Below are 13041 nucleotides of genomic sequence, written 5' to 3'. Positions count from 1 at the left end.
TATATAAGTGTTAAATTACATCAGTAATCATAACTAACGCATTCATGTAACCCATGTATCCAAGCTGTGAGAAAATGTTATGCTTCCTTCTCCATGTTCGAACCCCCCTCCCTTTCCCTTCTGCCTGCATTGTTTCATTATCTCCCATCATGACTTCTGCCATCTCCTCTTCTCTGGCATTGTCTCCTTTCATCTGCACAAAAAACAGCCTCCGGGGTAATTTTCCTTGCCTGTTGATCACAGTGTCATCCCCTTTTAAAATCCCTCTACTAGACACCACCTTCTCCACCCAAAGAACACTGATTAAAATCAAAGTGATATAAGTGATCAAGGATTCAAATCAAGATTTCCTGCTTGCTGATTTAAATCATGATTCAAATTGGTTATTTAAATTACCAATTTGAATCATGATTTAAATAACTGATTTTTAATCTTGCTTTGCATTTGTACTTTTTAGTTATTTTTTCTGAAGAAATTCTCATTGGTTGGCAAAATTTGGTACTTGTTTTGCTAACCTGGAGGATACACTATACCTATACACATTTATTCACATTCTTCATTTTTAAATTTTTTATGATAGAAAATGTAAAACAACATTTACTAGATGATTAGTTTTTTTATTCTTCATTTGTGTGAAGATGTATTTGATGGAAATGAGATTCCACTCGAAATGCAAAAAGCAAAATTTTTTATTAATTAAATAAAACTAGTTAAATGTGCAGGATACATAAGGAAAAATAAGTTTATTAAAATGTTTTGCATTGATAATTAGCTGATTTATTCTCTCACACCTTACTTTTATTCAAAGACTGGAAAGGGGAAATAAGATTTACTACTTCTCCAACTCTAAGGATTCTGCGTGGACTCCTCCGGACGGTCGAAACAACAGACTGGATTTCTACATAGATTGCTTCCGTCAACGTGCAAAGGCTGAAATTGTGGAAAAGCAACATCACTTGCCCCATAACCTCAGCCACGCTGAACACAACGCCATCTACAGTCTCAGAAACAACCCTGACATCATTATCAAAAAGGCTGACAAAGGAGGTGCTGTCGTCATCATGAATAAATTGGAATATGACCAAGAGGCTGCTAGACAGCTCTCTAACACCACATTCTACAGGCCATTATCCTCTGATCCCACTGAGGATTACCTAAAGAAACTACACCATCTGCTAAAAAAACTCCCTGACAAAGCACAGGAACAAATCTGTACAGACACATGCCTAGAACCCCGACCAGGGACATTCTATTTGCTACCCAAGATCCATAAACCTGGAAATCCTGGACGCCCCATCATCTCAGGCATTGGCACCCTAACATCAGGCTTGTCTGGTTATGTGGACTCTCTCCTCAGACCCTACGCTACCAGCACTCCTAGCTACCTTCGAGACACCACTGACTTCCTGAGGAAACTACAATCCATCGGTGATCTTCCAGAAAACACCATCCTGGCCACTATGGACGTAGAAGCCCTCTACACCAATATTCCACACAAGGATGGACTACAAGCTATCAGGAACAGTATCCCCGATAATGTCACAGCTAACCTGGTGGCGGAACTCTGTGACTTTGTCCTCACCCACAACTATTTCACATTTGGGGACAATATATACCTTCAAGTCAGCGGCACTGCTATGGGCCCCACAGTATGCCAACATTTTTATGGCTGACTTAGAACAACGCTTCCTCAGCTCTCGTCCCCTAACGCCCCTACTCTACTTGCGCTACATTGATGACATCTTCATCATCTGGACCCCTGGAAAAGAAGCACTTGAGGAATTCCACCATGATTTCAATAATTTCCATCCCACCATCAACCTCAGCCTAGATCAATCCACACAAGCGGTCCATTTCCTGGACACTACTGTGCTAATAAGCGATGGTCACATAAATACCACCCTATACCGGAAACCTACTGACCGCTACACTTACCTACATGCCTCCAGCTTCCATCCAGGACACACCACACGATCCATTGTCTACAGCCAAGCTCTAAGATATAACCGCATTTGCTCTAATCCCTCAGATAGAGACAAGCACCTACAAGATCTCTATCAAGCATTCTTAAAACTACAATACCCACCTGCTGAAGTGAAAAAACAGATTGACAGAGCCAGACGAGTACCCAGAAGTCACCTCCTACAAGACAGGGCTAACAACGAAAATAACAGAACACCACTAGCTGTCACCTTCAGCCCCTAACTAAAACCTCTCCAGCACATCATCAGAGATCTACAACCTATCCTGAAAGATGATCCTTTACTCTCACAGATCTTGGGAGACAGACCTGTCCTCGCTTACAGACAACCCCCCAACCTAAAGCAAATACTCACCAGTAACCACACATCACTGAACAAAAACACTGACCCAGGAACCTATCCTTGTAACAAAGCCCGATGCCAACTCTGTCCACATATCTATTCAAGTGACATCATCATAGGGCCTAATCACATCAGCCATACCATCAGGGGCTCGTTCACCTGCACATCTACCAATGTGATATATGCCATCATGTGCCAGCAATGCCCCTCTGCCAATGCCCCTACATTGGCCAAACCGGACAATCTCTACGCAAAAGAATTAATGGACACAAATCTGACATCAGGAATCATAATACTCAAAAACCAGTGGGAAAACACTTTAACCTGTCTGGCCATTCTATGACAGACCTGCGGGTGGCTATCTTAAAACAGAAAAACTTCACAAACAGACTCCAACGAGAGGCTGCTGAGCTGGAATTGATATGCAAACTAGACACAGTCAACTCAGGATTAAGTAAGGACTGGGAATGGCTGAGCCATTACAAACATTGAATCTATCTCTCCCCCCATGTAAGTATTCTCACACTTGCTTCTTATCAAACTGTCTGTACTGAGCTATCTTGATTATCACTTCAAAAGTTTTTTTTTCTCCTACTTAATTGGCCTCTCAGAGTTGGTAAGAAGAAGAACAGGGGTACTTGTGGCACCTTAGAGACTAGCAAATTTATTAGAGCATAAGCTTTCATGGACTACAGCCCACGTCCACGAAAGCTTATGCTCTAATAAATTTGTTAGTCTCTAAGGTGCCACAAGTACTCCTGTTCTTTTTGCGGATACAGACTAACACGGCTGCTACTCAGAGTTGGTAAGACAACTCCCACCTGTTCATGCTCTCTATATGTGTGTATATATATATCTCCTCAATATATGTTTCACTCTATATGCATCCGAAGAAGTGGGTTGTAGCCCACGAAAGCTTATGCTCTAATAAATTTGTTAGTCTCTAAGGTGCCACAAGTACTCCTGTTCTTTTTTCAACTCTAATCAGTTTCTCAACTTCGAATGAGCTAGTCATTGAACTGAACCAATTGAATAAACTGAAATGAAGAAAATATTTTCTCTGCATCTGCAGAAGAGGTGACTGCCATCAAAAGCTGGTTTAGCATGCCAACAAACTCTGGTTCCAGGTGCTTAGACAGTGTCTTCCCAGGAGTTCATAGGTTTGACTTTCTTTAAAGCTTTGTCAGCAAACACGTACCGATTAATTTAATTTATATGATTTGTAGTGTTAATAGTAAGTTCAGGCCTTATCAGAGGTTGTTTTAATTTCAAATTTAATTTTAAATGGGTTTATCTTTAAAAAGAAAAAAAATTAAATCTTATTTTTGTTTTAAATTGATCTTTATTCACCATCTCCACTACATCAAGTTCTTATCCTTACCTTCAAAGCTCTGCATAACTTTGCTTCTCCCTACTTATCTGAACTTTCATTACATCTTCTACCTCCAAAATCATGCCAATCTACTTCTCCCTCAGCCTTCTCCGTGCTTTCTTCTAGAATAGGGGTTCCTAAACTTGGTTCGCGGCTTGTTCAGGGTAAGCCCTGGCAGGCCGCAAGACACTTTGTTTACCTCAGCGTCTGCAGGTATGGCTGCTTGCAGCTCCCATTGGCCGTGGTTCACCATTCCTGGCCAATGGGAGCTGCGGGAAGCGGTGGCCCGGCACGCGCCACTTCCTGCAGCTCCCATTGGCCGGGAACAGCGAACCAGGGCCACTGGGAGCTGCAAGTGGCTGTACCTGCGGACACTCAGGTAAACAAAGAGTCTCACGGCTCTCCAGGGCTTACCCTGAACAAGCCATGAACCAAGTTTGGGAACCCCTGTTCTAGAGAGTTCGGTCTGAGCTAATTTGCCAGAACAGTGTCCTCTTTCAAATCCCTTAAGACTCACCTTTGCTGTGATGCCTTCAGGAAATGAGGCAACACTGAGAAAAAAGTAAGTGTTTGCTCCTCTATACTGTACACTAGCCTTTGCTGAGTAACTACATTATCTTATGGATGTCCCACCGTCCTCCCTCCTGTATGATCCCCAACTAAGATACCACCACTTCATAGCACTGTATTTGATATGACAGTGTACACTCCTCAGGGAAAGGACCATATCTTTTTATCTGTACTGTCAGGCATCTAGCATTCTTTGGATATTGTAAAATAATAATCATTAACATAGCATGCTATTGCTTAGATCAGTTAGTGTTCTCTAGCATACACTGTCATGCTGACCCTGTATTTATTCTGTCAGAGCAATCATCATTTTCCTATATGCATGCTAGATGTCCTCTTCCTTGAGTGTCCTATTTGTGAAGGGTAAGTGTGAAATCTTGGCCCCCACTGAAGTCAATTAGAGTTTTGTCATTGACTTCATTGGGATAAGCATTTCACCGTAATGTGAACAAACAGACCCACTTCTGCTGCGACAGCTACAAGAAATCAGCCAACACATGATACCTAGACTGAGGGTCAGTTGTAGAAAGTGGATGTTCATTTCTGTAATTAAAAACAGCAAATATACATGTATATTAAAAAGTATATTTTTAACTGTCTTTCTCTCTCCCACCCATTGTATGCTGTATTAGATTGTTGCCTTAATATGGTGTCATGCCAAGGATATTGGTAGATACCAGCAGGCCTGTCTTTCAAGAGTAAAAAGCCTTGCCAATGCTGGTGGCATGATAGACAACCTTCATTCAGGATAAATGTCAGAAGCAGTTAAGCTCCTTTTTGGATTAAGATGACTGAAACAATGGCCACCTCCCAAAACAATGGCCACATGCGAGACAGGACAGAAACTGAGCTATGTGCAAAGGGGTTTTGCTGGGGGCCAATAGCAAATGCAGGAGGCTGTCTGTCAGAATCAGCCACAGGCAGGCAGAAAGAAGCAAGAAGAGTACTGTTAATTTTGCCCTGATAAAATGACGTGATTTTGGAGGCAGTAAAAAGGGTTGGAGTGGTGAGGAAACAAATTGCCTCCTGTTTGATTCCTATCATGTCTGAAGAAAGGGAACTGCGTGCTGTCTTCATTAAAAAAAAACAACAAGATTGCATCAAACAGTCACATTACCCTACCATAAATTTCTCCTTCTACGGAAAGCACCCCACAAGACCCAGAATATTGACTAACCACTTGGGTCAAAAGAGATAAGATGTACTAGGTCCTTGGATCAGGGACAATGTCTACTTTTACCTTTGTAAAAAGCCTGACATAATCCTGACCAAGCCCCTGAATATTACAGTAATTTTAATATTAAAAAAATAAAAATAAAATATAAAACTGCTACTGATGGTCTACTGCTGGAGATAATGTTGCAGATGAAAGCCACTAACTGAATACTAAGGCCGACTCCTCTAAAAAACATGTCCAACTCATGGAGTGGGAATTCCACAATTGCTTTTAAACTTTGGGGGTGGGTTTCTATTTTCTCTTAGTTGATAATTCAAGAGTTGACACACACACACACACACACACACACACAAAGTTAAAACCTACCCCAGTAAAATTAACTTTAATATTTCTTTTACTCTTAATTATCTTCAGTCAGAATTAAAAACACCATACTTCCTTGTCAAAACAATACTATGTGCAGAATCAAAAACATAAAAACCTAATAATGCAGAAGAAATTATTAGTCCTTTCCTATACAACACACACAACAAATGTATTTAGTTACATTAAAGTTAGGAATATTTTAACTGCCAATCTCAGGCACGGTGAAAAATCACCAAGAGAAAGCAATTTAAGGGAAATTATTTATAGAGGGATTTAGAAATGCCTTCAGGATCCATTCTGTTTTACACCTTTTAAGCCCCATGCTTGCATCCGACCTGGAGCCTGATCCAAACCACACTGAAGCCAATTTTAGTCTGTTTTTTTTTTTCCAGTGAGCTTTGAATCAGGCTCTTAAAGCCTCCAAGTCTCTAATAGATTCATCTGTGCTGCTCCTTCCTTGGGCAGGAGGTGACTGCTGGAAAGTGACATGAAGAGCACTCTCCTGCTGTTCTCCTCTTCCCCTTGAAATTTCCACCCTGCTAGTGGCTTGCACCGCTATGCACTCCTAGTGGAGTTCTGCCACCATAAGGTGGTAGTCTGGGTTCTGCCAGCAAAACAAAATGAGCAAATCTGGAGCACCGTGCAATATTTAGTATCCCTTAGGTCTTTATCAGATTCTGAGCTCAGAACCCATAACAATACTACCTTGCTATTAGATCTCAGTTCTTTACAGCTTGCACTTAAAAAACGATAAATACAAAGTTAATTGGCCCCGTGCTATATAATCTTTTGTGCAGGTTTCTTTGTTTTTTTACACTCTACTCATTGTATAATGAAAATATTTAATAAGTTTCTACTGTAGTCTACTTTCCAAAATTAATTTTAGCACAAATTCTACAGTACTGTCAATATCAGAAGTGATTTTACTTGCTCTACTGAATTCGAACTGTATTTTTTCTAAATGTATTTAGTGTTCATGAAAGGTGCCAGATTGAAAGCCCTGGAGAATGTAGAGGGCTCAATTTATCTACAGAATAGGTAGAGCAAAAGAAGCAGCAGCAGCACAATCTTTTCCACAAGGGCACTCAGCAATGTGCCTGAGCCTTGCTCCAAAGCGACTAGCTCTATGGATCAGAGTATAGTTTAATCTCCATGCTAATTCAAATCCTTGGCTTCTTTTCTCAAACTACCATCTAGTCCATACACCTGGTAGTATAGTGTATTTTCCAGTCCCATTATAAATGGTACAAATAATTACACTTTCACATCCTTTCTTGTAAAACCATTCCAGAATGTAATAGATATAAACTACTTAATTTTTTTCTGCTATCCAATTTAAATTTTCCTTTGTTTAATTTCATTCTATTATTCTTCATTATATTCCAAGGGTCGGCAACGTTTGGCACATCCCTCGCCCGCGCCGCTTCCCACTGCCCCCATTGGCCTGGGACGGTGAACTGTGGCCAGTGGGGGCCGCGATCGGCTGAACTTGCCGCATCAGCAGGTAAATAAACTGGCCCGGCCCGCTAGGGTGCTTACCCTGGCGAGCCGCGTGCCAAACATTGCCGACCCGTTATATTCTTTGGATTATCCTAAACAATTCCTCCCTCTTTGCGGTGTTTACAAGTCTGAAATACTTTGAAACAATCACCGCATCCCTGTGTAGACATTGAGTGGCTGAGCAATACTCAATTCTTCTAATCTTTCTTCCTAAATTAAGGGTGTTTTGAAGGCCTAACCCTGTACTGGGGTGGTGTGGAGGAGTGCATCAAATCAGTGAGAGCTATGAAGGCAGACCCATGTAGGGACACAGCCACTGAGCCACCCCTGAAGTTGCAATGAGTAGTTGTAATGCCAGCAATACTGTTTGGAGCAGAGACAAGTGAAGCATACCTCTTGGTCTCTTCACCACAAACAGTCAGCAGTGGCACCGTACCCAGCTCTGTGCAGGTCTGTAAGAGAGGCTCCCTGTGCCTTCTTTCCCTTCCCCACACTTTGTGCACAGAGGGCTGGCACAAACTTGCTCTCACTTTCTCCAGCCAATTATTTTGTTCTTTTCTGAATCTCTGAAATTTATCTGTGTAAACAGTACTCTAGATATGGTCTCATTCATTTTTGCATAAGAACAATCATGCTCTGGTCTCTGATGCAATACTTTTATACATGCTGGCTAAAAAAATCCAACTGGTCAATGCTGGTTTAAAGCTGCCTGCAGTGACTCAAGACTGTGAATACTAACCTCAGGGCAGACTGTTAGGAAACAGGATACAAACCCCAAATTGGTTAATAGTTCTACACTTAGATTTCACCAACCAATTATCAAGCATGAACACCTCAGGAACTATAACAATCTAAACAGGGAATTATAGACTGTCCCCTCAGGTACTCTAATCTATCTCATCACCCAGAGGAGCATACCTTTGCGATAGGTGGCTCCTTACACCAAGGATCACAGCAATATTCAGGTTATCCCCAGTCCCAAAGGACCAGTCACTTACCCTAGGTCAGTTGCACCTTAGATGCCAATCCTATAATGAACTATCTAAAGATGTTTTAAGTAGGAAAAGTAAAGATATTTACAAGGGTAAAGCAGGTAAAACACACACACACACAGATAGATAGATAGATAGAGACACACACACACACACACACACACACACACACACACACGACTGACCATATGGGGTCAGACCAAATGTCCATCTAGCCCAGTATCCTGTCTTCCGACAGTGGCCAATGCCAGATACCCCAGAGGGAATGAACAGGTAATCAAGTGATCCATCCCCTGTGGCCCATTCCCAGCTTCTGGCAAACAGAAGCTAGGACTACCATCCCAAACAAGTTGTAACAAATGAGTTACAATCTGAAGTTTCCAAAGGTAGCAGAAGCTTTTAAATTCACAAATGTCCATGAGGACTATCCCAGGCTAAGCAACTGGGGACCTCTTGCTTCTGCCTAGAAAAGCTAGTCCCCCTTCAGCATCCAAGCACCATAGAGATACAGTTCCTTTTTGTTAGGGGTTTTAATTCCGCTCCTCCCTTGTGCTTGGAGCTGCAAGCTCAGCGGACGGGAGAAATCCACTAAAATGACTCATCTTAATGGAGGGGAGGGCAAACAACAAATGTCTTTTTTGTCATCTTTGTCATCCCATAATAGTCTATCTGGTGTTGATGGACTTTTTCTGCTGGGCAGGATGTAACACCTTCTTTGGTCTATTACACTCTAATCATCGGGCCCAAAACTGAGGATCTCACTCAGGGAAGACACCTCTCATTTGATCAAAGAGATTAGGAATTCAATTATCATTTCTTTTTATTTTAAACCTAACTTTCTCTATGATTTCTGATATCTTCATTTGTTCCCTTACCTCTTTATCTGTTTCCCTGCTTTGCCATTTGATTCTTAGCATATATCACCTGTACTGTGATATCTTGCTCCCAATCCCAGCTCCATATTAATTTGTAATTGTTTTCATTCATATCATGGTTTTACTTGCCTAAGCATAGATATATCCAGATTTTGAAAATTCAAATAATGTTTTTAATGGAGAGAAACTGTCTTCTATACGTCCGATGGTTTTGAGAAACACCTATTAAATACGTATAGCAATGATGAGCCAATAAGAATATATGTCATGTAGATCTTTGCTCCAATGTTGAAGCTAGACTCTCCTAGCAGAATAAAACTCAAAACTGACACTAAAACAGAAAAGGAAAGTAGTTAAACAAAGCATATGATAGAACACAATTTTCAATCACTCATACTATCAGAGTTTCCAAAGTTTCCAATACTATTTATTATTTTTCCTAATAAATAGAATGTAAAAAGGTAAATTACCTTTAACTAATTGAAATTTTCTAAATAAATTTATTTTATGGTCCAACCAGTCAAATACAGTTATTTTACAAATTAAGCGTGAGATTCTGTGTGGGCGTCAAAATTTGGATGTAACTGAATCTCTATCACCCACTTGTTAAATTTCCAAACAAGCACCTTCTGGCTTTCTTCCATGCTGCCCTTCACACTTAGGAAGAGTACCTTTTAAACTTCCACAAAACTAAGTAAATATCCTCCTTCAAATTCCTCCTTAAAACTCTCCTTTTCTGTCAGGTCTACAATAAACTTGTATTCTGTTGGTTTGTCTATATTCATCTGTTGTCTCTGATCTTACACAGTATACTCCCATTAGCCAAATAACATGCTGGACATGGATTTTATTTGGATAATTGGGAGTTTCACTAATCAAGAGAGCAGGAGCCATTCAGTCGTTCAGGACCTGCGTGGTCTCCCTGGTGGCCAGGGGCTCCTCTTCCTCACAGTGCTGGCTGGGGGTCTCTGCTCCACGCACTCACCCACTCCCATGACAGCAGACTTGGAGAGAGCAAGGTGCAGGGCAGGCAGAGACTCCAGATAAGGACTCAGCCCTGCCAGGACCTCAGCCTTCCCTGCACCTTGTGCTCACAGGGATTGGGTGTTACTGGCAACACAAGGAGTCCTCTGCAGCTCTGATGTCATGGCCCCTGTGACAGGTTGGACCCCCCTTCTGGAGTGCCTGATGTAGTGGGGTCCCACTGAGCCCACCTGTTCCACCAGCCTGGACTCCCTTGCCCTGTCCTGCTACACACACAGGTAGGCTGTAGAATCACTCACAGTCCGCAATCAGCTCTGTGTGGGAAGACTCAGCTCAGGAATTGCTCAGTATTCAAGTGCATACTCCCTCTGGAGTATAAACCCAAAATTATATTGTCTTGCATTGTACAGAGATCTATACAGTGTAAGCTCATGAAATCCGTTCCCTCCCTCAAAATGGAGGAAGATATGCACAGCTTCCTCCCTCCCCCCAGTTATGAATTGCACAAACTGGGTTTTAGAATGAACAAATATGTTTATTAACTACAAAAGATAGATTTTAAGTGATAGCAAACAGAACAAAGCAGATTACTGAGCAAATAAAACAAAACATGCAAACTAAACTTATTATACTGAATTAACTGGTTAATATTAGCAAATGTTCACCCTAAATGTTTTTTTATGCAGGTTGCAGAGTTTCTTGAAGGTAAACTTCACTGCTTGCAGCTTAAATATCCAGGTATTCCTTTCACAGGCTAGACCTTTCGCACCTGGGCTCAATTCCTGCCCCGCCCCCAGCTTAGTTCCTTTTTTTTCCTCAGCTGATTTCCGCAGTCTTCCTTCTTTGGCAGGGAGGCAGTGGAGAAGAACCAAGATTAACTCACTCTCCAGACTTAAATAGGATTTGCATATTGTGGGAATCCTTTGTTTCCCAGTTTGACCCCCACTCCCTCTTAATGGAAAAACCCTAGAAGTCCAAGATGGGGTCTAGTACTAGGTGACATGATCACCTGACTCTGCAGTGTCAAAGCAGCATCCCAGGAAACTTCTCAAAGGAGGAAGATTAATATCTTCAAGGTCCTATTGTCCTTCCAAATGGTCCATCCAGGCTGATTGCCTACCATCTGGTGGGCGTTCCCCAGGTGCAAGCACTTTTGTACTTGATACATAGTCCATATTCCTAACTTCAGATACAGAAATGATACATACATACAAACAGGATAATCACATTCTGTAAATCATAACCTTTCTAATGGTATCCCACACAACCCAGGAGGTCATCTAGTTCAACCCCCTGCTCAAAGCAGGACCAACACCAACTTAATCATCCCAGACAGGGCTGTGTCAAGCCAGACCTTAAAAACCTCTAAGGATGGAGATTTCACCACCTCCCTAGGTAACCCATTCCAGGGCTTCACCACTCTCCTAGTGAAATAGTGTTTCCTAATATCCAACCTAGACCTCCCCACTGCCACTTGAGGCTATTGCTTCTTGTTCGGTCACTGAGAACAGCCTAGCTCCATCCTCTTTCAAACTCCCCTTCAGGTAGTTGAAGGCTGCTATGATATAACAATATTTCTATGAAGAATATGGGGTGTAGCCTCACAGCCCAGCTCACTCACTCCCGGGACAGCAGGGCTGTAGAGGGTTTCCTGCACTGCTGCAGGGGACATTCAATAGCAGGGTGGTCTCCCTCACAGCCAGGGTTCCTCCTCCTCACAGTCCTGGCCAGAGTTGTCTGCTCCATTATCTAAACCTCAACATTATTCAAATGCCTTCTTGTCTCCAAGCATGGGGCATAAGGAAGAGTTATGGATAATGTGGAAGTTTGGATAACAGGTTTTCAGATAAACGGAAGTATATTGTACTTAGACGGTCATCTGGGGCAGGTATCATCTTTGTGTTCTGTGTTTGTACAGCACCTAGCACAACAATTATAGGATTTGGCCTTCCATCCATTAATAGATTAAAAAGGAATGGCTCACGCATCTTTTTGTCATTATTGATGACATTTAAATTATTACATGGCTTTACAAGCAGTCCAACATGATATCTGAACATCTGCATAGCTCCAAACAGTATGAAATAGCATTTTCTCCAATAATATTGCTCTATATGCCTTTACTTTATATAGCATGAAGACTATAGTCCAAAAGCTTGTGCAGCAACTGATCAGAATACTATTGAAAAGATCTAGAGATGACAAATATCAGTTGGCAGACTAAGTGCCATAGGAATTTGAAGACTACAGTCAGTGGAGATCCTGGACAAAGAAATGCATTTTCCATTATACTCTTAAAGGGGAAAGGTTCATAACTAGACATATTTCTAGAAGTGCGTTCCAAAAGGCATGGAGTACAGCCTGTGCCATCTTGAGACAGTCAAAACATTCAGGTTGAGAGCAGGCCACATGATGGGGCTTGAGAAAGAGGTCATCTTTGAGACAGACATTTACATAAATTTATCACTAAATAGCACTTTAAATAAACAAAGCACATCATATATTTAAAGTAACTTGAAAGAGCACATGGGACACTTCTTTGAACCTAAGGAACTATTCTTTATCTCACACAACTTGAGGAGTAAGGAATGAAGGACTGAGCAGGGTTCAACACTATTTTCATATATGTGATAGTGTAACTGATTTCTCAAAGAAAGGTTGAACTATGTGTGATAAAGCAAAGCGGTACATTTCCCCAAGGAATACATTGAACCTTGCCTAGGTACCTGTGATTAGAGAGTCCTTTTAGTTATACTCAACATCCCAGGAACATCTTATATCCTGCAATTTTAAGCATAGCTGAAAAGCACCATTTTGCAATATATTTAAATAGTTTGATCTTTTTATACTCATCTGCCTACTGGATTATTTTTAATAGCCT

The 13041-nt window shown here is 41.4% G+C and overlaps 1 protein-coding gene across 26 annotated transcripts in view; it reads right to left on the bottom strand.

The window, feature by feature from the left end:
* Positions 1-13041, bottom strand: part of TENM3 (teneurin transmembrane protein 3) — a 2213160-nt gene that overhangs the window by 506613 nt on the left and 1693506 nt on the right. The window lies entirely within an intron of this gene.

This window comes from Chrysemys picta, chromosome 5 (assembly GCF_011386835.1).
Source record: "Chrysemys picta bellii isolate R12L10 chromosome 5, ASM1138683v2, whole genome shotgun sequence".
Lineage (NCBI taxonomy): Eukaryota > Metazoa > Chordata > Testudines > Emydidae > Chrysemys > Chrysemys picta.
This window is presented reverse-complemented; position numbering and strand designations above follow the sequence as displayed.